Source organism: Capra hircus, chromosome 8 (assembly GCF_001704415.2).
Source record: "Capra hircus breed San Clemente chromosome 8, ASM170441v1, whole genome shotgun sequence".
NCBI classification, from domain to species: domain Eukaryota; kingdom Metazoa; phylum Chordata; class Mammalia; order Artiodactyla; family Bovidae; genus Capra; species Capra hircus.
Window position 1 is genome coordinate 9,957,155 of NC_030815.1, and position 25,208 is coordinate 9,982,362.

Sequence of the window (25,208 nt, forward strand, 5' to 3'; positions counted from 1 at the left end):
CACTGAGAACGTGAAAACATTAATAAAAGAAATTAAAGGGGATTCAAAGAAAGGGAAAGATATGTGATGCTCTTGGGCTGGAAGAATTAATATTGTTAAAATGGCAATGCTACTCAAAGCAATTTACAGATTTAATGAGATTTCTATCAAGCTACCCACGATATTTTTCACAGAACTAAAGCAAATAATCTAAAATTTTACTTGGTACTATAAAAGACCCAGAACTGCCAAAACAAGTCCTGATGAATAAACAAAGCAAGAAGCATAACTCTCCCAGACTTCAGACAATACAACAAAGCCACAGTAATGAAAACAGTATGGAACCGGTTAAAAAAACAGACATACAGATCAATGGAACAGAATAGAGAACCCAGAAATAAGCTCACACACTTACAGTCAATTAATCTTCCACAAAGGAGGCAAGAATATAAAATGGGAAAAAGACAGTCTCTTCAGCAAGTGTGTTGGAAAATTGGACATCTGTATATAAGTCAATGACGTTAGAACACACCCTCAAACCATACAAAATCAGACTCAAAATGGCTTAAAGACTTCAACATAAGACATGATACTATAAAACTTCCAGAAGAGAGCACAGGCAAAACATTCTCTAACAAAAATTGTACCATTGTTTTCTCAGGTCAGTCTCCCAAGGCCAAGGCAATAGTAATGAAAGCAAAGATGAACAAATGGGACCTAATCAAACTTACAAGCTTCTGCACAGCAAAGAAAACCATAAAAGAAAAAGAAAAGAGAACCTACAGAATAGGAGAAAATATTTGTAAATAACATGCCTGACAAGGGCTTAATTTCCAAAGCATACAAACGGTTCATAGAACTCAACCAAAAAAACAAACCATCCACCACAAATGAGCTGAAGACCTTAACAGACATTTCTCCAAAGAAGAAATATAGATGACCAGTGGGCTTCCCAGGTGGCGCTAACCCGCCTCCCAATGCAGGAAGCGTAAGAGAGGCAGATTCGATCCTGGGTTGGGAAGATCTCCTGGAGGAGGGCATGGTGACCCACTCCAGTATTCCTGCCTGGAGAATCCCACGGACAGAGGAGCCTGGTAGGCTTTATAGTCCATAGGGTTGCAAAGAGTCAGACACTACTGAAGCAACTTAGCACACAACAGGTATATGAAAAGATGCTCAACATCACTAACAAAGAGATGAAAATCAGAACTACAGTGAGGTACTACCTCACACTGGTCAGAATGGCCATCATTAAAAAATAACAAATGCAGGAGAGGGTGTGGAGAAAAGGAAATCCTCTTACACTGTTGGTGAGAATGTAAGTTGGTGCAATCACTATGGAAAACAGGATGGAGGTTCCTCAGAAAACTAAAAATATAATTACCATATGGATCCAGCAACCCCACTCCTGGGCATATACCCAGAGAAAACTGTAATTCAAAAAGAGACATGCACCCCAGTGTTCACAGCAGCACTATTCACAATAGCCAAGACGCGGAAACAACCTCAATGTCCATCAACAGATGAATGGATAAAGAAAATGTAGTCTACAGATACAACGGAGCGCTACTCAGCCATAAAAAAAGACAAAATAACGCCATTTGCAACAACACAGATGGACCTAGAGATTTTTGTATTAAGTGAGGTCAGTCAGAAAGAAAAAGATAAACACCATATGATATCACTCATATGTGGACTCTAAAACATGACGCAAACAAACCCAGCTGCAAAACAAAAAGAGATTCACACACAGAGAACGGACTTGTAGCTGCCAAGGGTCGGGGGAGGGGGAGGAGGCGCTAGGAGTGTGGGGTTAGCAGATGCAAACTACTCCATTTAGAATGGATAGACAAAAAGCTCCTACTACATAGCACAGGGAACTGTATCCAGTCTCCTGGGGTAAACCATAATGGAAAAGAGTATTAAAAAAGAATGTATATATGTGTGTAACTGGGCTTCCCGGGTGGGTCAGATGGCAAAGAATCCGCCTGACCTGCCAATGCCAGGAGACTTGGGTTCAATCCTTGGGTCGGGAAGATCCCCTGGAGAAGGAAATGGCAACCCACTCCAGTATTCTTGCCTGGAGAATTCTATGGACAGAGGAGCCTGGTGGGCTACAGTCCATGGTGTCACAAAGAGTTGGACATGACTGAGTGCGTGCAACTGAGCCACCTTGCTGTATAGCAGATATTAGCACAACACTGTAAACCAAAAATGCATAGGCAATGACCACACTTGGCCTATACCAGGGGCGAGGTCCATGAGCTGGACCCACTGCCTCTGCAGCCCCCGGACACACCTCAGGAGACTCATCTAGGGCTGAGTGGCTTCTTCATTGGAATTGCAACTCTCTTAGGCATCTGGCACCTCCCACTTCACCTCAAATCACCTCCCCTCCAGCTCTACCTGTTCCCCTATTGACCTTTCCAGGAATCAATGAAGGTTTATGTAACTTAGGACTTTATGTTCGAGGGAAACTGGCAGAGCACCGAGAACAGAGCTGGCAGACGCTGATTGCTAGACAGAAACGTTGGAAACTGGAGAGGGATTTTGACACAACAAAGGCCCTCCAATATTCACTATCGAATGAATGAATGAAGCAGCAAACTCCATTTATCACCGCTTTCCTACCTTGATACCTAGACAAAGCCAGCAAGCAAACCCCACGTTCTAAGCACCCAGATTTCTTCAAGGATTGCAGCCCTATGAATTTGTGGCAGTAAGTGTGATAACAATGCAAAACTTGATTTCTCTTTCTGCTTAAAAAGAAAGTCAGATCACACCTCTGCCTGCCCAAAGAGCTTCCTTATAATGACCAGGCATGACTGTCTGGCAAAGGCCATGTTTTTGCTTTGTTCAGTGACTCTGGGCAAGTCACTTGCTCAATGAGACTTTTAAATTTTTTTGCAAAATACACGTACAATTGACCATTGTATCCTTTTTTAAATGGATGGTTCAGAGTCATTAAGTACATTCACATTGCCGTGCAGCCATACCACCATCCATCACCACAACTGTTTACATCTTCCCAAACTGAAATTCTCTACCCATGAAATAGCAACTTTCTACCCCTACTCCACCTGTCCTGGCAACCACCATTCCACTTTCTCTCTCTATGAGCCTGACTGTCTAAGTAGCATCACACACTATTCTCCCTTTTAATGCACTGAACATGATGTCCTCAAAGTTAATCCATGTTGCAGCCTGTGTCAGAACCTCCTTGCTTGTAAGTCTGAATGATGCTTCACTGTAGGTACAGACCACATTTTGTTTACCCATTCTTCTGTCAATGGACACCTGAGTCGTTTCCACCTGCTGACTATGGTGAATAACGCTGCTATGAACACAAGTGTACAAGTATCCAAGTCCCTGCATTCACTTCTCTTGGGTGTACGCCCAGAAGAGGAATTGCTGGATCACATGGCAATTCTACATTTATTGTTTTGAGGAGCCACCACACTGTTTTGTTCAACGGGACTTTTAAATGCAGAGACAGAAGTGCTTAAGGAGCTGGGCACGGCAGTGCTTCTGCCAAGCTGAGAGATGTTGCCCGGGTGCAGATGTTGCCCGGGTGCAGATCTGCCCAGAAGGTTGTCTTGCCTCATTCTCTAGAGGAGAAGGACCCACCTGCTGTTTGGAGTAAGTCCTGCTTTCTACACTAGACCTGGGTCTGAGCCTGACCCTGCCTCAGTATCCACTTCTATAACGTGGGTCAATAATACTTAATTTACAGGTTTTTTATAAGGGCCAGGGATGAGGCACAAAGCAGTGAGGTAAGAATTTATAAAATGAAGACGTAGGGACTTCCCTGGTGGTTTCAGTGGCTAAGACTCTGTGCTCGCAATGCAGAGGGCCTGGGTTCAGTCCCTGGTCCGGGAACTAGATCCCACATGCCTCAACTAAGAATTCGCATGGTGCAACTAAGAATTCGCCTGCTGCAACTAAGAATGTGTGTGGCCAAATAAATAGTTTTTTAAATAAAAAGAGAAAAGAAAATGAAGATGTGAATCTCACCTTGCTGACTGCAAAGTGTGGTTGTGAAAACCAAAGTAAGATGACGGAGCTGGAAAGGGCCATGCTTTCTGCAGAGGCTCAGCTCTCCTCATTTCTTTCTTTTGCTACAGCCTCCTGCCCCCTGGCCTCCTGAGTCCCTCCTCCACTACAGATTCAGAGGGAACTCTCTAAAGCAGACAGGCTCCTGCCCCTCCCACTTAGGTTTTTACCCTTTACCCTGGCCAGGCCTTTCTTTCTTCAGTCTATTTCTCCCATCTTGCCACTTTACCCCGAATTTATTTGGCTGCAACAGGTCTTAGCTGCGGCATGTGGTATTTTTAGCTGGAACATGCAAACTCTTAGTCGCGGCATGTGGGATCTCGTTCCCTGACCAGGGATCAAACCCTAGCCCCCTGCATTGGGAGCACTAAGTCTCAGCTACTGGAATACCAGGGAAGTCCCACCTCCATGGTCTTCTTAATGCTTGTCCCCTCCACTAGAGCACCCTTCCTCCAATCCTAGCTAAAGCCAGTCATCCTTTAATTACTAATTTCTGACATTTCCAGACCCTTTCTGGCTCCACTGGACTAGATTCGAGGCCCACGGCACCAGGAGCAGAGATCTATCTGCTCTAACTATCTATCCAAGCACATGCTTCTTTATAACCATCTGTGGGTTGATTTCCCCAACTAGATCAACTCCTCACAGTCAGGGGTTTAGAAGACTCATTTCTGCATTTCCAGTCTTAGCACAGTGCCAGGCTGTTTACTGAACAAATAGATGACTATAAAAACAGGGTGGCGTTTTTATTGTAAGAAAGTTGAAATAGTTCACACATGATTAACTCTTGAGTTAATCAGAATAACTGCTTCTGTAGTCTCATACTACATGACTATTAGAGAAAAATTAGTATTACTATGAAACGGGGCATTTTTTAAAAATTGGCACCACGAAGGATGGAAACCAAAGGTACTTTTGAGTTCCTCGAGTCTGCACAGTTCTGAGAGATGCTTTCCTTTTCCTAGAATCTGAGAAATATTCTGATCTCTATATCTGTGGTCATGATGACATGACCCCCTGATAAGCAGTCATCCCAAAGCTATTTCTCATCAGTGCATGAAAACAATGAACTGGCATTTAGTTCAGTTCAGTCGCTCAGTCGTGTCTGACTCTCTGCGACCCCATGGATGCAGCACGCCAGGCCTCCCTGTCCATCACCAACTCCTGGAGCCTACTCAAACTCATGTCCATTGAGTCAGTGATGCCATCCAACCATCTCACCCCCTGTCGTCCCCTTCTCCTCCTGCCCTCAATCTTTCCCAGCATCAGGGTTTTTTCAAATGAGTCAGTTCTTCACATGAGGTGGCCAAAGTATTGGAGTTTCCAGCTTCAACATCAGTCCTTCCAATAAATATTCAGGACTGATTTCCTTTAGGATGGACTGGTTGGATCTCCTTGCAGTCCACGGGACTCGCAAGAATCTTTTCCAACAGCACAGTTCAAAAACATCAATTCTTTGGCGCTCAGCTTTCTTTATAGTCCAACTCTCACATCCATACATGACTACTGGAAAAACCATAACCTTGACTAGATGGACCTTTGTTGGCAAAGTAATGTCTCTGCTTTTTAATATGCTGTCTAATATTCTTGGTCATAACTTTCCTTCCAAAGAGTAAGTGTCTTTTAATTTCATGGCTGCAAACACCATCTGCAGTGATTTTGGAGCCCCCCAAAATAAAGTCTCCCACTGTTTCCCCATCTATTTGCTATGAACTTAGTTTTCTGAATGTTGAGCTTTAAGCCAACTTCTTCACTCTCCTCTTTCACTTTCATCAAGAGGCTCTTTAGTTCTTCTTTGCTTTCTGCCATAACGGTGGTGTCATCTGCATATCTGAGGTTATTAAGTCTGCAACCCAATGGACAATAGCCCTCCAGGATCCTTCTGTCCATGGGATTTCCCAGGCAAGAATACTGGAATGTGTTGCCATTTCCTTCTCCAGGGGATCTTTCCAACCCAGGGATTGAACCTGTCTCTCCTCCACTGTAGGGGGATGCTTTACCACCTGAGCCACCATTAATCAGCTCCTTTTAAGCTTCAAACGGTGCAGTCTAGTTCTCACAGGTGTTGGCAATTATTAATTATTAATGACTTTTGATTTTATTGTTGAATTTTTAAAATTTATTTATTTGGCTGCATCGAGTAAGTTCAGTAGCTGTGGTGCTCAGGCTTAGTTGCTCCCAGGCATGTAGGATCTTAGCTCCCCCAATGATCAAACTTGCCTCCCCTACACTGCAAGGTAGATTCTTAATCACTGCACCACCAGGGAAGTTTCCCCAGATTGTGATTTTTATCTCTAGGGTTTACTGCCACTAACTGAGGACCTCAGGGTGAGAATCACTGATGTAGACTAGCTAAGACCATTTTTCTCCTTGTTTTTAACCTTTTAAAGATTTGTATCATTTTACTCACAAATACACAATGCTTTTAAGTAAATGTTAACGCTAGATATGGAAAATATTTTCCAAATAGAAAATATTATACATAATGAGAAATTCATAATTTTATATTTGATGGAGAACTGACACTTCTGGAGGAACATACCCAGACATGGTGTTAAGGATCATTAAGAATTTCTGCTTAAAGATTTAGAATCCTTACAACTCCTAGACTTAGCTTCTTTCCTTGGGTGGACACTGGTGAGGTGCTAGCAGTTTGAAAGAACTTTCTTATTTTTGATTATCTCAAATTAAGAGGTCTGTTTAGTCTAAAAAAAGGCGGGGAAGGGGGGGAATCTGTGGTCTTTCTACTTTTAGATGGAAAGTTTATCTTTCCAAACGTCTCAGAGGCAGAAATGTTTTAGACCCAAGCTTACCTGATTTCCCATCTGCCTTTTATTATCAGCTACTTGGTTAATTATGGTCATCTGAAGAATATATCATTTAGATGGTTTTCCTAGTTACGATCTTTATTACTAACCAATAAATGAAACTGCTTGGATTTCACAAGTAAAACCAACCAGTTGATATTTACTGGGTGAGGGTTTTAAAGAAAAATAAACCTTTAAAACTATGATTTATTTTGCACTGAAGTTAGGGCACTAAAGTGCTTTTCTAAGCCTTTTAAAAGTGGGGAAAGGTGGAGTCACTTTAGACTTGCAGGTTTCACACTGGGATTACTTCAGAGCATTGCTTCAAGGGGAGCACTGGGGTAACAGAAAGTAGACTGAATGGGCTGAGCCAAGCAGTGTGACCGAGAAACAGGCTGAGGACGACAGACTTCCAACAAGCTTAAGCTGTCCCAGGTGCCCGCAAATTCCAGCGCTTTCTATCTGCCAAACTTTACTTTTTTGAAAAGCTGGGATCTCCAAACGAGGGTCAGCTGTGCTGAGGAGCTCCGGGGTGCGGCGGAAGCAGTGTCCTGGGGTGCAGAATTTGAGGGCACCCACTGGCTTAGATCCCAGGATTGCTACCTCCTGGTGGCTACGTGGTAGCGGAGGCACGAGACAGACGCCTCTAACTCACTGAAACAGCGAGGACTCAGGATCCCTGCTCACACCAAGTACATCTAATTTTTCAGGAGTTTTTACATAGGCACACATCTGAAGAAACCAGCCTACACCCATAAAAGTTCTCACGCATTCTAACCCCCACCCGCTAGTTAGCATCCCTACATAAGGCAGGAGAGATGAACCTAGAGTTTGAAATTACCCTGGCACGGGCACCCCAAATCAGGCTTCCCAAAGCCCAGCGGAGACTGGAAGGCACCGGGAGAATGGGACAGAAACAAGAGTTTTAAATAAATTCTTCGGAGCGAAACTGGTTGCTCCATCCCTAAATTTTAGCAACGTTAGCGCTTCTCAGGTTGGCAACAGCTAAGATTTCACAGCCCACCCCACCACCAAGAAAAAATATGATGGCCCGGAAGAGCCCCCCACTACCTTGCTACAGCGCCAGGTGGACAGGTCTCCGAGGCCGGGAAGCACGCGACCGGAGCCCGGGCGCTGCCCGCAGGAAAGGCGCAGCGGCAAGCGACCGAGGCCAGAGCTTCGGCTCTGGCCCCGCCCTATGGCGCCACGCCCCCTGGACGCCACGCCCCTCGGCCGCCCGCAAACCCTCGGGGCTCGGCCGCCGCAGCCGAGGCTCGGTCACCCCCGGACCCCAGCGCCCGGTGCATTGTGGGAAACCGGAGCCCGCCGCCGAGCTTGCACTGACCCCTGGCGGGCGCGTCCGACAACTAACCCAGGGCTGGCGGCGACCGTGTCCGGAAACCGGCCGAGGGAGGGGAGGCGCCCGGCGCTCAGGGGGACCACAGGGAGCTCGCACTGGTTGCCTATTGCTCCACATCTCAAAGATGAAAATAAATGATGCTTTCAAAGTGCGTAGGGCCCCCTCCCGGGTAGTGATGTAAGTGAAAAACGAAGCAACTGTCAGTCTCGGAGAACCTTTTTAAGTTAGGAAAAGTAATTTTAAAATCATAAAACTAAGTGACATGAAGATTATGGAAAAACCTGCACAGTTAGTTTTTAGTTCTGTGAAACCACAGATCAGCTCAATCTGTCTAGAGAATAACGGTAATACGGAACAGACTACAAAAGTGTCTAATCCAAGACTTGTTCTTCTTGGTATACACCTCAAGGAAACGGTTCGAGTGGGGTAAAAATAAATTATACAAAAATATTCACAGTGACAAATTAGAAAGTAACAAACAGCTAAAAATACGTGAAAGGCATAAAAATAATACGTGTGTGTTAGTTGCTCACTTATTTAATACAACAACCTCGGCCCAGGGATCGAACCCAGGTCTCCTGCATTGCAGGCAGATTCTTTGCCATCTGAGCCAATACCATCTTTTTAAAAAATAATATGTAGCTACTTAAATAAAAATATGAATATCATCACTAACTAGAAATATTTCTATCAAATAATATTAAAAACACAGAACGCAAGAAAACGCATGGCCTGTGATTGTATGTGAAAAATATATGTGTTAACAAATGTGAAAAGAACCTTGGGAACAATGTATATAGAGTTTAACATATCCTAAGGCTTCCCTGGTGGCTCAGTGGTAAGGAACCTACCTGCCAATGCAGGAGATGCAGGTTCGATCCCTGGGTGGGGAAGATCCCTTGGAGAGGAAATGGCCCCTCTAGTATTCTTGCCTGAAAAATCCCACAGACAGGGGAGCCGGGCAGGCTGTAGTTCATAGGGTCCCAACAAGTTGAAAGACTGAGCATGCATGCAAGTTGTTTTATCTTTACTAAATGACTTTTTAAACATTTCTAACTTATGGGGGACTAGTTCTAATTTTGGATGGAACTGCAGTATTTTAGTTTCCCTTCGCTTTACATGATAAAGAAAAAATTCTGAGGTTTTAGTGAACCCAGACAGTTTTGCGTATCTGCAAACCCTGATGGGGCACAAAACAAAAGTAAATTTATTAGGGGCGTGTATTAGTTCACTAGAGCTATAACTACCACTGACTGGGCAACTTAAGCAACAGAATTTATCGTCTCACAGTTCTAAAGACTGAAAGTCTGAGATCGAGGTATTGGCAGGATTGATTCCTTCTGGGAGCAGTGAGGGGTCTGTTGTTCAGTCACCAAGTCATGTCCAACCCTTTGCGACCCGATGGACGGCAGCACGCCAGGCTTCCCTATCCTCCACTATCTCCTGGAGTTTGCTCAAACTCATGTCTATTGAGTCGATGATGCTATCTAACCATCTCATTCTCTGCCACCCTCTTCTCCTTTTGCCTTCAATCTTTCCCAGCATCAGGTTCTTTTCTAATGAGTTGGCCCTTCACATAAGGTGGCCAAAGTATTGGACCTTCAGCATCAGTCCTTCCGATGAATATTAAGGGTTGATGTCCTTTAGGACTGACCAGTTTGACCTCCTTGCTGTCCAAGGGACTCTCAAGGACTTCTCCAGCACCGCAATTGAAAAGCATCAATTCTTCTGGACTCAGTCTTTTTTATTTAGTAATCCTGTATACAGTCTCAAACACATCAAAACCCTGTCAACTTGAACCCAATAAAGCTAAACTGATTACAGCATTCTTCTCTCTGTCTTCTAACACCTTTCAGGCTTTCCCAGGGGAACCAGAGATATTAATGGAAGAAGACAGCCTTTAGCTTCACAGATAGTAGACCAGCTGTGCCTGACCTCCTACAGGAAGGGCTTGGAGAAGATGCGTCCATGTGCCCAGGGAGGAAGGCGCCATCTCTTGCATTCGTGCCTCAAGAACAAGGTCAGCGAGGCTGTGGGTGGAGAACTGTAAGCAGGATCTGATCAATGGAAAACACACACAAACACCCTCCTGTGAAGAACTCAGCTTTCGTTCAGGAGGCCGGTAAGAGCCTCAGCTTGGGGATGTCGACCAAAAAAGATGCCCAACTTGAGAGCTGTGAAGTTTTATTAGGGGCAAAATGAGGACTGCAGCCCAAGAGGCAGCATCTCAGATAGTTCTGAGAGACTGCTCCAAAGAAGTAGTGGGGGGAGGTCAAGGTCAATATATAAGGTTTTGGTGAAGGGGGAGTTCAATACCATTAAGCCCTCATTTTACAAAAGGTTTTTTGCTAGTCATGAGGATCTGATGTCACCATGAAGGGATTTAGTGCTTCTCTAGATATGAGGAGATGCAAGGATTGAGATCATAAAATCTGTTCCTAAAATCATCCATCACTTCATGACAAATAGATGGGGAAAGAATGGAAACAGTAACAGACTTTACTTTCTTGGGCTTCAAAATCACTGCAGATGGTGAGTGCAGCCGTAAAATTAAAAGACACTTGCTCCTTGGAAGAAAAGCTATGACTAACCTAGACAAAATATTAAAAAGCAGAGACATTACTTTGCCAACAAGGTCCGACTAGTCAAAGCTATGGTTTTTCCAGTAGTCACGTATAGATTCGAGAGTTGGACCATAAAGAAAGCTGAGTGCTGAAGAATTGATGCTTTTGAACTGTGGTGTTGGAGGAGACTCTTGGAGAGTTCCTTGGACTTCACGGAGATCAAACCAATCAATCCTAAAGGAAATCAGTCCTGAATATTCATTGGAAGGACTGATCCAATCTTCCTGAGCTGAGCCAGCCTCTCCCAACTCATCTCACTACATGGTTTCGACAAGAAGCTTAAAATCATTACTGAGTCCTGCCTCCTGCTTTTGGAGATGATGGGGACCCAGTAGATCTCTGAGAGAACAAAGCCCTAACACCTCCAGTTTCATCTGTTTGTTTGTTAATTCTTCTAAAGGAACCAGAAGCCCAATTAGAGGTATACTGATAAAAACATCTGACTCTCCAGAAAAAAAAAGCTCTAATTCATGGTGTTTGCAGATTTCTGCGGTGGAAATAAAACTGAGCAGAACCCTCTGTGGCTCCTGGGCATAGAAACCTTTCTGTATCCTCCTTTCTTGTTTGTAGGAAGTAGGCTTCAGCCACCATGAAAGGGAAAGTGAAAGTCGCTCAGTCATGTCTGACTCTTTGTGACCCCATGGACTATACAAGTCCATGGAATTCTCCAGGCCAGAATACTGGAGTGGGTAGCCTTTCCCTTCTCCAGGGGATCTTCCCAACCCAGGGATTGAACCCAGATTTCCCACATTGCAGGCGGATTCTTTACCAGCTGAGCCACAAGGGAAGCCCAAGAATACTGGGGTGGGCAGCCTATCCCTTCTCCACTGGATCTTCCCAACCCAGGGATCGAACCAGGGTCTCCTGCATTCCAGGCAGATTCTTTACCAACTGAGCTATCAGGGAAGCGCTAGCCTCCATGACCTTCCCTGAATCCCAAAGGGCAGGTTCAAATAGCTGCTAATCAGGGAAAGGAGAGGCTGCGGAGACAGGGAGGAGGAGCCAAGAAACAATAGTGCAGCCTGGTATAGAAGCCCAGTTCCACCCTAAGGGATACACTTAGCAATATCTTTGAGCTCTTCTGCAGAACTAGATGTTCTCCCCTAACAAACAGGAGATGTTAACTACTTGAAGCTTCCTTCATGCCAGAGAGAAGGTCACAGTTTGATAACCTCAGGAATCAAAAAGCTCATCAGGGGATCCTTTGAGGCCAGATCAAAGGAACTTGGACCCTGCACAAACCCAGATCCTTATCAACAACCCCACCCTTGTACTGTTGCTATAAAACTCCTCACCAAACCCTCCCGGGTGAATAAAGAGTGAGTGAGTGAAGTCGCTCAGTCGTGTCCGACTCCTTGCCACACCATGGACTACAGGTAGCCTACCAGGCTCCTCTGTCCATGGGATTTTCCAGGCAATAGTACTGGAGTGGATTGCCTTTTCCTTCTCCAGGGGATCTTCCCGACCCAGGGACTGAACCTGGGTCTCCTGCCTTGTAGACAGACGCTTAACTGTCTGAGCCACCAGGGAAGTCCTCACCTAAATGTCCCTCTTCCTGCCAAGGTCATCTCAGGGCGAACACCCTAAGAAGGGAAGTGAAAGAGGGGTGTTTTCCTTCAAGCTGAGAAGATTCTGATTGCTTCACTTGGGCCTGTCCTATTTCTCTTACCCAGACTGAGTGAGCCTCAGTACTGTACTGTTGCTATAAAACTCCTCCCCAAACCCTCCTGGGTAGGGACACACAAATTTTCAGGTCATGAGCCTCTGTGTCCCCCTTTGCCAGGTGAAGCAATAAGGCTATAATTTTCTATTTCACCCAAAACTTTGTCTCTGAGATTCTGTTCAGCACCACTGCAGAGTGGCTGAGTTTAGCATCATAAATACTTCCACATGGCTGATTTCAAGCTACCAACAGGAGGTCACTGAACGCAGAGTTGGGGCACCAGCACGCCCAACACCAAGGCCAGGTAATTGGTTTCAGGGTCTCACAGCCGGGAGGCTGCCAGGGAGCCGTTTCTGGGAACAGACAGAAGGTAGACCCTGTGGGTTTAGAGCAAAGCCTCCAACTGGGCAGCAATGCTAGTGGGGAGCCATGGGCAGTGGGGCAGCGCCATGAGAATCTGGGCCCCCACACAGCCTCCAGGGCAGTGGGGGTGGGGAATGGGCAAGGAGACCAAACCCAGCAGGAGAAAGCGCATTCTTTCCGAGCTCAGAGAGGCTCACTCAGTCTGGGTAAGAGAAATAGGACAGGCCCAAGTGAAGCAATCAGAATCTTCTCAGCTTGAAGGAAAACACCCCTCTTTCATTTCCCTTCTTAGGGTGTTCGCCCTGAGATGACTTTGGCAGGAAGAGGGACATTTAGGTGAGAGTTTCCAGGGCTCACCCAGCTGTCATGTCACTGGGCTTACATTCCACAAGGTCGTTCTCCCACTTGAGGGTCTTGGTATGAGGCTGAGCCCAGTGCAAGACACACGTGGGCTCCTGTTATAGCCGATAAAGCTTGTGTGAAGGCGAGCAGAGTACATCATGAGAAACTCTGGGCTGGATGAAGCACAAGGTGGAATCAAGATTGCCGGGAGAAATATCAATAACTTTAGATATGCAGATGACACCACCCTTATGGCAGAAAGTGAAGAGGAACTAAAGAGTTTCTTGATGAAAGTGAAAGAAGAGAGTGAAAAAGTTGGCTTAAAGCTCACCATTCAGAAAACAAAGATCATGGTATCTGGTCCCATCACTCCATGGCAAATAGATGGGGAAACAGTGGAAACAGTGGCAGACTTTATTTTTTGGGTTCCAAAATCATTGCAGATGGTGATTGCAGCCAGGAAATAAAAAGATGCTTACTCCTTGGAAGGAAAGTTATGACCACGAATATTAGACAGCATATTAAAAAGCAGAGACATTACTTTGTCCATCTAGTCAAGGCTATGGTTTTTGCAATAGTCATGTATGGATGTGAGAGTTGGACTATAAAAAAAGCTGAGCAATGAAGAATTGATGCTTTTGAACTGTGGTGTTGGAGAAGACACTTGAGAGTCCCTTGGACTGCAAGGAGATCCAACCAGTCCATCCTAAAGGAGATCAGTCCTGGGTGTTCATTGGAAGGACTGACGCTGAAGCTGAAACTCCAATACTTTGGCCACCTGATGCAAAGAGCTGACTCATTTGAAAAGACCCTGATGCTGGGAAAGATTGAGGGCGGGAGGAGAAGGGGACGACAGACGATGAGATGGCTGGATGGCATCACTGACTCGATGGACATGGGTTTGGGTGGACTCCAGGAGTTGGTGATGGACAGGGAGGCCTGGTGTGCTGCGGTTCATGGGGTCGCAAAGAGTCGGACACGACTGAGCGACTGAGCTGAACTGAAGGCGGGTAAGACAACCAAGAGACACTGCTGGGTCTCCATCACTCCAGCTGGCTCTCGGGGGCTCTGTTCCTGTTTACAGTGCAGACTAGGGATGCACCTGCCCTCCAGCCTAACCCAGAAGTTGACTGCTTTCAGTGTTGTCCTTTTGCTAATTCAGTCATTCGTTTGGCCGCATCAGGGCTCTGTGGCGGCACGCAGGCTCTTTACTGCATCGTGCGGGGTCTTGTTGGGGCACATGGACTCCCCAGCTGTGTCACGCAGGCTCCAAAGCACTTGGGCTTCAGCAGTTGTGGCGTACAGGCTTAGCCGCTTCTTGGCAGGTGGGATCTTAGTTCCCCGACCAGGGATTGCACCCATGCCTTCTGCATTGAAAGGTGGATTCTTAGCCATCGGGCCACCAGTGAAGTCCCCTTAATGGTGTTCTTGTACAATAATCCCCCACCCTTGCTGGGGTGATTTTTCCCATGAACAAAGCTGATACATGTATGTTCCTTTCTGCTTAAAAACCCTTCCCTGGCTTGGGTTGACTCTCTTTTGCACAAGACACAGGCTTTTCTTGATCTGGCATCTACTCACCAGCTGTATCTGCCTCCCCACTCCTGGTAACTTCACTTTATGTAAGTTGCCATTCCCAAACAACCCATGTTTGCTTGATTTTAGGTCTTAATACTTGTTTTTCCTGAGTTTTTACTCTTTTCCTAGCTCTATGGGTCTCTTCCCATGCCAGGAATCTTGAGTCACATTGATAGTTTTATTATTAAACCCCCAGGTTTGGGGTTTGTTCTTTTCACTATCTTTTATTGTGGAAAAATACATGTAATATAAAGTGTGCCATTTGAACCATTTTTAAGTGCAGAATTTGGTGGCATTAGTGACAGTCACAAATTATACAACCATCACCACTACTTCCATAATTTTTCATCACCCTAAATAGAAACTCTGAGCCTACTAAGCAATAACTCCCCACTCTCTACTTTACCCCTCTCCACTAACATCTAATGTCTAATTTACTCTGTCTCCAGGAGTTTGCTATTTTAGGTATTGTCTATAAACGCAATCATACAATAATTGTCCTTTTGTATCTGGTGTCTTCTACTTAGCTTATTTCCAAGGTTCATCCATGTTGTGGCGTGTGTCAGAATTCTATTCCTTTTCATGGCTGAATAATATTCCACTGTGTGAATATACCACATTTTGTTTATCCATTCATATGTTAATACACATCTGGGTTGTTTCCACCTTTGGGTTATTGTGAATAATTCTGCTCTGGACATTGGTTAACACGTCACGTTTTTGCCTCCACATAGTCAGATCTTATTACTAAGGTAGAACTGGCTAAGCGTCATTTATCTTACAGAATCATCTACAAGTGGAAAATGATGGATCAGGAGTTCAGGCTCAAACCTCTGGCCTGCGTCCAGGGATGTTTCCATTTGCCCCACTGAGTTACAGACTTTCTCAGATGGACTATCACGTGGAAGTGTGAGGACTGAAGGGAGCAGAGTCTGAAGAGGTTACTTAGGAGGCTCCAGGAAGCCTGCAGTTACAGGTGGGGCTTTGCCCAAGGGAGGTAAAAATGGGTCCACATTTGATGCCCATAAATGTCCACATGCAGTCATGCTCAGAAAGTAAAATGGTGTGGAGACCGCTGTGGGTATGTAGATATTAACTGGCTGAGAGAAGAGTGGAAAAGAATGGCAGATAAGATTAAAAAAAGATTTTTAAGGGACTTCCCCGACAATCCAGTAATTAAGAGTCTGTGCCAATGCCGTGGGCATGAGTTAAATTCCCAGTCGGGGAACTAAGATTCTGCGTGCCACTTGGTACAGCCAAAAGACAAATAAATACATAAATAGAAACTAAGAATGGGATATAAATGGAAACAAGGGAGATTAGAGTAAGTGGTCATTTGAATACTCAGCAGAGCTTTAGTCAAGCTACCAAATCACTACCATATAATAAATAGGGTCCAATAAAGACAGAGTGGCATAGATGCCAACATGCAACCTTATTTCACATCCTTTTACATGACCTGAATACAAACAAGGGCATACAATGGGTCATGTGTTGAATGCCATGATCTAGCCTGAGTTTGGTCAAGCCTAGCCCATGGTGTTAACCTGCTTCCTAAGAAATAATCACCGAAAGCCTCTTTGATTTTCTCCCCATGCCCCAAAGCCTTGAGGCCTCATACTGAATTTTGTCAGCATTTATGAGAAGTTGCAAGACATTCCAATTCGTACACTCAGAAGTCCCTTTATGATCCTAATTCTGGGCCACTGCCAGGTAAAATTAGGAAGCAAACAGCCAGGTGTCTTTCCCTTCCAGGCACCAGGTGTTAACAACAGGTATGAATCATCAAGGATAGGATTTTAGGCATGAGTAGGGAAGAAATTTTTTGAATGTGGGAACCCTGTAGGTGCTCCTCAAATCACACCATCAAGACGCAGCACATACTCAGCTTGGCTGAAGGGCTGGTCCTGCCTGCACAGATCCTCTCAAGACTGAGACTCTCTGACAGGAAGTGGGCTTTGAAAGAACATCCCACTTCCTGGAGTTGAGCATAACCGGGAACACTAGGCTACCTTGATGCAGTCCAAGTAAAAAGAGTTTGAGATGATGTGGCTTAAGGAAGAAGCCTGTAAATTAATTTTGATTTCCCTTCAATTTCATATACCTAGAGAGCGAAACCACAGCAAGTTCTAAGACAGACTGTATGGAGCCACTAGGTGGTCTCCAGGTGTTCTCTAGGTGGTCACTAGGCTGTTCCTGGGAGCCCTCGTGTGTTCCTAGCTCCTGCTCCATATCCAGGTCCACACTCAGGACACAGCTACTGATGAATTCACCTAGAAAGGAAAGCTCCTACACATTCAGGCACTATCAGCCTTGAGCAAAAATCTTACGGAGCACAAGATTTGCCTTTTACCTCTGCCTACCTCTCCTTTCTCTCTGTAGGGCTTCTATCTCCCTTTCTCAGCTACTGACTCATCATCTCTTAACAGCTTCTCCATTTCCCTCCACATAAAATTGTCCTTATCTGTTTACTGAAAGGAGCTTATACACTGATTTATACTAAGGTGTGAATGACTGAAAATGGCTTACTATCCTGCCTTTTGCAAGAGTGGTTACATTCTTCAAAGTAATAATTTCACTAGTGATAGGTTGGATACAATAGTTTTTAAAATCCAAGAAATGGAGAGAGATACACCACATTAATACTAATCAAGAGAACACTATATATTCTTTTTAAGATTATTTTTCCATTATACATTATTACAAGATATTGAGTATAATTCCCTCTGCTATACAGTAGATCCTTGTTACCTATTTTATATACAATAGTTAATGTTAATCTCAAAGTCCTAATTTATCCTTTCACCTCCCTTTCCCCTTCGGTACCATAAATTTGTTTTCTATGTTAATCTCAAAGTCCCTAATTTATCCTTTCACCTCCCTTTCCCCTTCGGTACCATAAATTTGTTTTCTATGTCCATGAGTTTATTTCTGTTTTACAAATAAGTTCTCTTGTATCATTTTTTTCAGATTCCACATATAAGCAGTATCATACAATATTTGTCTTTATCTGACCTACTTCGCTTAGTATGATCATCTCTAGGTCCATTGCTGCAAATGGCATTATTTCATTCTTTTTATGACGGAGTACTTAGCAGCAGCAGCAGCAGCAGCAGCAGCATTATTCCATTGGGTATATATATACCACGTCTTCTTTACCCATTCATCTATCGATGGACACAGGTTGCTTTCATGTCACACCTTAACAAATTAAAAAAAAAAGAGAAACCAAAGTAGCTCTCAAACCACAGTGGACATAAACTAGAAACCAACAACAAAAAGATTGCTGAAAAATTCTAAAATATTTGGAGACTAAACAATACACTTCTAAATACCACATGGGTCAAAGAAGTCTCAAGAGAAGATTTTAAAAATTTAAACTGATTGAAAACACAACTTATCAAAATGTATCATATACAGAGAAAGCAGTGCAAAAAGGGAAATTTATAGCATTTAATACATTTATTACAAAAGAAGAAAGATCTAAAACCAGTAACCTAAGCTTATACTGTGCACGCATGCGTGCTCAGTGACTTCAGTCATGTCCAACTCTTTACGGCCCTATGGACTGTGGCCCACCAGGATTCTCTGTCCATGGGATTCTCCAGGCAAGAATACTGGAGTGGGTTGCCATGCCCTCCTCCAAGGGATCTTCCCGACCCAGGGATCAACCCCATATCTCTTAAGTTTCCTGCATTGGGAGGCAGATTGCAATTAGAATAGAAATGAATGAAATTGAAAGCAGGAAAGCAACAGAGAAAATCAGCAAAACCAAAAGCCAGTTCTTTGAGAAGATCAATAAAATGGATACACCTCTGGCCCAGCTAATAAAGAGAAAAAGAAAGAAAATAGAAATGACTAATATCAGAAATGAAAGCGGGGCTATCACTACACCTCCCATGGATGTTGTGAGTAATAAAGAAATATAATGAACAAACCTATGTCTACAAATTTGATAACTTAGTTGAAATGGGTCAGTTCCTTGAAGATGCAGGTCTCTTTCCCCGAAATTCTTTTCTGCTAATACTCACACAAACAGAATATATAATATGTACAGGCTTTTCTCTATTAAAGAAAGTAAGTGGATCAATAATTAATAAGCTTCTAAAACTGAAAGCATTAGGCCCGGAGGGTTTCACTGATGACTTTTAACAAACATTTAAGGAAGAAATTGTATCGATTCCTTTAGCATCTTTCCCAGAAAAGAGAGGCACGGGGAACACTTCCTAACTCATTCCATGAGGGCAGCACTATCTCAAGACCAAAACCAGAAAAAGACTTCACAAGAAAAGAAACCAAAACTAGTATCTCCCATGAACACAGAAGCAAAAATCTTTAAAGAATCATTAGTAAGCTGGAGCCAACACTATATGAAAAGAATTGTATACCGTTCTTTTATAATGGAATTTATCCTGGCTATACAAGGCTAGTTCAAAACTCTAGCCTTGCATACCCTCCAAAATCAATGAATGGAAGGAACCCAGCATATCAATCCAGAGAAGGAAAATTATTTGAACATACTAATAGATACAGCAAAGGTACTTTACAAAATCCAACCCCCATTCATGATACATTTTATACAAAATTAATAACAATTCTTCATGAATAGATAATTGTCAAGAACACTAAGAAGATTTGCCTTGCTAAAGTCTTAAAACATGTTATAAATGGACAACCACCCAAAGGGATGAGATTAAAACACCCTGAGAATTTCTGCAGTGAAGACAGATTTTGACCAAAACATCATGCTGCCAGGCGGGTGCTGCCTTTCCTTTCTACCACCAGAATGCTCTTCAGGATCCAGACAGGCAAGCATCAATTAAGAAGGAACCCTTTGCCCTTTGCTGTTGGCAAAGGAAGTGGTGATCCCAGAATGCCACGCCTCCGCTCTCACCAGGATGACGAGGTCTGGGGTGACAGTCAGGCTACTGCAGCTCAAAGTGAACAGAATCAATTCCATATTTAACCCCGTGTCTCCTTTGACATTTCTCTGGCAAAATTGGTCTTCAAAGCACAAGGATTCAGAAAATGAGAAGCATTTTCCAGAGACAAAGAAAAAGAAGAAACCAAGAGCTATAAACAAGGGGAACAAAGAAGCTATGTCAGTATCCTTTCTGTGTCTAAGTGGCCTTTCACTCCTGGGTGTCAGGGTAACAAATCCACTCCACAAGCAAGGTCAATTATCCCCAATTATCCCCTCTTGCAGTGAAAGGGTGAAAGTCACACTCTGCCTAAAGCATGTCACTCACAGTATGATTGAAAACTCTTGCTTGGAAAAGTGGAAAATTCAAATGCATTTAGAATCCAGAATATCAGAGTTAGATGAACCCATAAAAATAAAAAATGTCATGTTCCATTTAATAAATAGAGACACTCCGGGCCAGAGAGGTTAAAAATCTGGCCCTTAGGTACATGACAAGGTGGAGCAATACAGGACAATAACTTCCAGTAGATCAGGGCTTGATTCCCAAACACAAACACCAAGAAGTCATTGCACCCGTCTGAGCCCTTTTTCTTCATCTGTAAAATGGGCATAATAGGAATCATTTCACAGGGTTGCTGTTAAAATTAAGACTGAAACCTGAAGAGCACTGGCACAGTTTTGCCACATAAGAATCCTCAATAATCATTTTCCTTCTTTCTTTCGGATCTCAGAGTCAGAGCTAGAGCTCAGTGCTGGGCTCTGGAGTCACAGCTCATTCATGTTTCCTCTGGTCCCAATGACAGCAACAGGCAGAGTATTTGCAGGTATCAGGTTCAGGCTGGGGATGAAGGGACCCCTAGGTGTGTTACCACGTCTCTGTAGCTGGGCTCCCCAGCAAATGAGATAGAGAATGGGGCTTAGTTTCTGCCTCTACCCTGATAAGCTGTACATGAAAACCTAGATCCACCTGCAGATCAGTTTTTCTATCAGAGAAATAGGGTGTGGGTCTGTTAGTTGCTCAGGCAGGTCTGACTCTTTGTGACCTCATGGACTGTAGCCCATCAGGCTTCTCTGTCCATGGAGTTCTTCCGGCAAGAATATTAGAGTGGGTTGCCATTCCCTTCTCCAGGGCATCTTCCCTACCCAGGGGTCGAACGTGAGTCTCCCACATTGCAGGCAGATTCTTTACCGTCTGAGCCACCAGTAAAGGTCATTAAAAATTGATATTATCTTTTGATATTGATATTTGGGAAGCCTCCCCAACTGCTCAATTCAATGAGCTTTCCTTAACCTGTATTTACATATATATGCTGTAAGATCCAGAAGTGTGTGTGTGTGTTTGTGTGTGTGTGTTTGTAGAACCGGGGATAGTGGAGGGTGATGGGAATAGATGGGAACGTGATCCTATTCCCATATTTCCAACATGGAAAAATGATCAGGGTCAATAACGACCTTGGTCAGCCTAGGTCGTCATACATACAAAGAAGAAGAGCCAGTAGGTCAAGAAAAGAAGGCTGCACGGTCTTAGGAGAAGAGAATGTGGGCAGAGGAAGACAAAAAGGAAGGAAAGAATTAGTTGCTCAATTGTATCGAGCTCTTTGTGAGCCTATGGCTCCTCTATCCTTGGAATTCTCCAGGCAAGAATACTGGCGTGGGTTGCCATTTCCTCCTCCAGGGCATCTTCCAGACCCAGGGATCGAATCCAGGTCTCCTGAACTGCAGGCAGATTCTTTACCATCTGAGCCACCAAGGAAGCAGCGGAAGACAAACGCAATAGCAATTTAAGAACAGCACTAGGGGATTCTCCCTACAGCCCAATGGCTCCCCAGATTGGTATTTTCAGCCCTGACCTCTGCCCAGAACTCTAGATGAAGACTTGAATGGTCTCACAGGCATCTCAAATGGACTTACTCAGAAGAGAACTCTTGACTCTACCTTCCCACATCCAGACTGGCTCCTCTTTCAAGCACCTAGACTCAGAAAAGGGCAACGCAATCCACTTGGTTACTTAAGCCAAAGATCTCGGGATGTTCCCGGGTCTCTTCCTTTCGTCTTCCCAGGGCCTTTGATGCTACAGTCACAGTGCACCCCACTCCATTCTCTTCTCCACACCTCTACTTCTACAGCTCCACCACCATCAAGCCTGGGCCGCCATGAATTTCTGTTTTACCACTGTGGTATCCACCCTGACCCCAGGCTAGTTCCCTCTTCACAAACCCACCAGTGACCTTTTAAAAATATGTGTGTGCGTGTGTTAGTCACTCAGCCACGTCCAGCTCTTTGGCAACCCTATGGACTGTAGCCTTTCAGGCTCCCCTGTCCGTGGGATTTCCCATGCAAGAATTCTGGAGTGAGTTTCTTGCCCTCCTCCAGGGGATCTTCCCAACCCAGGGATCGAATTTGCATTGCAGGCAAATTCTTTACCATCTGAGCCAATATAGACCAGATCAAATTATCCCTAAGCTTAAAGTTTTCTGATGATTTCCCATTGCACTGGAAAAAAATTCCAAATTCCTTCTGTTGAGTCAGAAAAGCCTCAATGATCCCCCCTACCCTCCACTGTCTTTCCAACTCATCCCACACCACTCTGTTCATTCATTGGGCTCAGGGCAAGTTAGCCTTGTCTCTGTTCCTCAAATGTTCCAAGGTTAGTCCTGGGCTGGGGCCTTTGCACCAGCCGTGCCTCTGCCTGCAATGTGTCCCCCCATATCTTGGCAGGGCAGGGGCCTCCAGTACTCTGAGTGATGTCACCAGCTCAGACAACCCGTGCCAGAAGCCCACCCATTCACTTGCTATTATGGAGACTTATTATAATTCTCTGTGTAGCTCATGTTACTTATTGATAGATTTCTTGTTTGTTTCTTTGGTTACTGCCTGTCCTGTTCTGTGAGAACAGAATCTCTGTGAGACAGCAGGGATCTTTCAACCCACCCTGTTTCCTGTTCTGGCATGTAGATGTCATGCAACAAATACTTGTTGTTTGAGTGGAAAAACGAATGAACTCCAAACCACCAAAAATGAACTAAAGAGCCTTATATTGGAGGAGCATTCATTTCAACTGAATCCCAAGACTGTCCCACAAAAATCTGCTAATGTTCAGAAGTGCACTAACCAGGTCAAAGGGAATGAGGAGAGACTGGGCAAGCTCAGCACAAAACCCTGAATCCTTTTCTAAAGGATCCCAATGGTCCGGACCTCCAAAGGCCTCAAGATCCCCTGCAGAAGGAAAGGGCAACCCACTCCAGTATTCTTGCCTGAAGAATCCCATGGACTGAGGAGCCTGGCGGACAGAGGAGCCTGGCGGGCTACAGTCCATGGGGTCTCAAAGAGTCGGACACAACTGAGCGACTAAACAGCAGCAGTGAGTCATGAATTACCACAAATTCCAGAGCAGAAAACAAGCCGTGCTCCCCTCCTCTCCCCCAAGTTCTAATTTAGCTGCAGCTTCTTGGGCTTGTGCCAGGATAGCAGACGATGGGTGCTGTTAGCATATGATCTGGGGAGACGTGCAAAGCAAGCAGACAGCCTGGCAGATGGAAGCACACTCACCTTGCGAGGGGAACAGCTTTGGACTTTCTTCCGCAGTTTCCTCTGCTGTGGGTATAGAAGATGAGCACATGCTCTGAGAAAGACGGTGGGGTTAGCAGTTTCTCTAGGACTCTTTTCCCTGGATTTCCCCCTCCCCTTCCACCTCATAGGCAAGGAAAACTTAAGGTGCTAACACCCAAGCTTTAATTCTACCCACTTAAGTCACTCCGGGCACGTGACACAGGAACCAGTATGCCTCTTTTCTTTCCCTTTTCTCTTCAGCACTTTTTCACCCTCTTTTCCTCAGGTCAAACTCTGTGCCCTCCTCCCACTGTATCTTCCTTATCTTCCTCCTTCTTTTTCTACCCCATCCCTCTGTGTGAACCCCTCTCTCTTCCCAGTCTTCCCACTTATGCCTTTCCTCTTACCATGTTGGGAAAAGACCCAACTATTTTCTACAACATTCTGGATTATTTCGTTTTTAAAAGGAATTTGGAAAAAGGCTAGATTTTGTTTTACGAAACACCTTTCCCAGTTAGACACACATTTACGTGACCATTTCCAGTGGTCATGTATGGATGTGAGAGTTGGACTGTGAAGAAAGCTGAGCGCCGAAGAATTGATGCTTTTGAACTGTGATGTTGGAGAAGACTCTTGAGAGTCCCTTGGACTGCAAGGAGATCCAACCAGTCCATTCTGAAGGAGATCAGCCCTGGGATTTCTTTGGAAGGAATGATGCTAAAGCTGAAGCTCCAGTACTTTGGCCACCTCATGAGAAGAGTTGACTCATTGGAAAAGACTCTGATACTGGGAGGGATTGTGGGCAGGAGGAGAAGGGGACGACAGAGGATGAGCTGGCTGGATGGCATCACGGACTTGATGGATGTGAGTCTGAGTGAACTCTGGGAGTTGGTGATGGACAGGGAGGCCTGGCGTGCTGTGATTCATGGGGTCGCAAAGAGTTGGACACAACTGAGCGACTGAACTGAACTGAACTTACGTGATCACCCGGAAATTGGCTTTTTAACTAGCTGTCACTCTAAAAGTTAAAAAGCAAGGCCTGTTGTAATTCTAGCATGGTGGGCTTGCTGTTTTCCTCCGGTAAAACAATTTTCCAGCAACGTTGTTATTAAGGACTGAAAACATTTACCCAAAGTGAAGGTCACGTAAAATTGTCAAACGACCTCCATGGATAGGACACAACAACAAAGTGCCTAGCAGGGGAAAAGCAGTTACAGGAGGTTTCCTTCATTGCTACCTTATGATCCTCAGAGAGAAGAGCGGGAGCGGGTGAGCGTGGAGGGAGGAGGGCGAGGAGAAAGAAAAAGACTGGAGAAATGAAAGAGATGCCAGTGGAGACCAGGCTGGGGCTACAGCTGCGCGGTGGGGGTGGACGGGTCTGGGGTGCAGGCAGTAGCGAAGCGCGCCCTCTGGTGGCAGCCGCTCCGCCTTTCCTCAGTTCAGTTCAGTCGCTCAGTCGTGTCCGACTCTGCGACCCCATGAATCGCAGCACGCCGGGCCTCCCTGTCCATCACCAACTCCCGGAGTTCACTCAGACGCACGTCCATCGAGTCCGTGATGCCATCCAGGCATTTCATCCTCAGTCGTCCCCTTCTCCTCCTGCCCCCAATCCCTCCCAGCATCAGAGTCTTCTCCAATGAGTCAACCCTTCTCAGGAGGTGGCCAAAGTACTGGAGCTTCAGCTTTAGCATCATTCCTTCTAAAGAAATCCTAGGGTTGATCTCCTTCAGAATGGACTGGTTGGATCTCCTTGCAGTCCAAGGGACTCTCAAGAGTCTTCTCCAACACCACAGTTCAAAAGCGTCAATTCTTCGGCGCTCAGCCTTCTTCACAATCCAACTCTCACATCCATAAATGACCACAGGAAAAACCATAGCCTTGACTAGACGGACCATAGTCGGCAAAGTAATGTCTCTGCTTTTCAATATGCTATCTAGGTTGGTCATAACTTTTCTTCCAAGGAGTA

At 44.8% G+C, this 25,208-nt stretch overlaps 1 protein-coding gene across 1 annotated transcript in view; it reads right to left on the bottom strand.

Annotated features, from left to right (window-relative positions):
• The window catches only part of EXTL3 (exostosin like glycosyltransferase 3), a 132,661-nt gene extending 124,655 nt beyond the window's left edge, over window positions 1-8,006 (bottom strand). The window contains exon 1 of the mRNA XM_018051859.1: window positions 7,911-8,006. The gene's annotated coding sequence lies outside the window, so the exon portion shown is untranslated. The remainder of the gene's footprint in view (window positions 1-7,910) is intronic.